General features: G+C 55.6%; 1 long non-coding RNA gene across 1 annotated transcript in view; it reads right to left on the bottom strand.

The window, feature by feature from the left end:
- Window positions 1-266: 266 nt before the first annotated feature.
- LOC114487211 (uncharacterized) overlaps window positions 267-1,222 on the bottom strand; it is a 15,500-nt gene continuing 14,544 nt past the window's right edge. Inside the window, exon 5 of the long non-coding RNA XR_008618555.1 lies at window positions 267-558. This is a non-coding gene — a long non-coding RNA (uncharacterized lncRNA). The remainder of the gene's footprint in view (window positions 559-1,222) is intronic.

The raw sequence follows: 1,222 nt of genomic DNA, 5'->3' as shown, positions 1-1,222 counted from the left end.
AGCCGTTCCCCTTGGACGTTCCCCGCGGCCGCCCTTACCTGCAGCCCGAGGAGGAGGGGCCGCTGCCCACGCCCCGGCCCGGCCCGCCAGCTCAGCGCGCCTGACGCCCGGACGCCCGCGTCCCCCGCACTCCGGACGCAGCCCGCCCGCTCGCTCCGCGGCCGCCGCGCCCTCCCGCAGCCCCCCGCCCGTCCTGTTAGAATGTTTGTGTTGTTCTCCTTACGCCGGGTAATAGGGCCGTAGGTGTATTGTATTTTTACGCCTTGTTGTATGTCCTGTTTCAGAAAAGCTGTGTAAAAAAGATTAACACAAAGAAAAGTCGGCATACATGGATATTACCAACAGAGTGTGGAGCAAAACTCGCCCAACGGCTGAGCGGCCTCCTTCCCTCCCAGCCGAGCCCCGGTGGCGCCTCGCAGGCTGGGCTGTTGATGGTACTGGCACCCCTGTGCAAGTGGGTGCAGGGTCCCCGGAAAGCCTGGATCGGTATTTGATGCGCACTGCTCGGGCTGCAGACACCAGTCTCTCTCGGAATGTGTTTTGGGGCTACTCCAGGATCTGGAAAGGAGGTGCGTGGTAGACATGGTTGGGCTAGGGAAAAAACAAACAAGCAAACACAGAAACAAAATCCCAACCCTTGTTTCTCGCCCTTGGGTGACCATTAAATCTTCTACCACCGTGAAAGAAGGGGGAATGGTTGCTGGGGGCCCCCAACTTCCTATCCCGACACCCCAACCTATCTCCCTGGTCAGCTCTTTTCTCCCTTTGCCCACATGGGCTTTTCCAAACTCCACCTCCACCCCCATCTCCCCGCGGTGGCTCTGAACACACACCCTCCCTGCCTGCTGCACGGAGCAGAGAGCATGCCTGCCTCTGACCAGACTTCTTTAAACCTCCTGTTCTCCTTCCCCCCGACCCCTCACCAAACTTCACTATGCCCACGCCCACCTTTTTCTCTCTTTCTAAGGCCAGACCTCCCGAGCTCTCAATCCATCCCCTCCCATTGGTTCTGCAACCTCAAAACCTTTCATTGTCTTCAGCCTCTTTCCTCTCAACTGTGTGCTTCTCATCAACACAATGGAATATTACTCAGCCATAAAAAGGAACGAAACTGAGTTATTTGTAGTGAGGTGGATGGACCTAGAGACTGTCATACAGAGTGAAGTTAAGTCAGAAAGAGAAAAACAAATACCATATGCTAACACATATATATGGAATCTAA

Source organism: Physeter macrocephalus, chromosome 11, assembly GCF_002837175.3.
Source record: "Physeter macrocephalus isolate SW-GA chromosome 11, ASM283717v5, whole genome shotgun sequence".
In the NCBI taxonomy this organism is placed as follows: Eukaryota; Metazoa; Chordata; class Mammalia; order Artiodactyla; family Physeteridae; genus Physeter; species Physeter macrocephalus.
The sequence above is the reverse complement of the archived record's forward strand: the minus strand, read 5'-3'. Positions and strand labels throughout refer to the sequence as shown.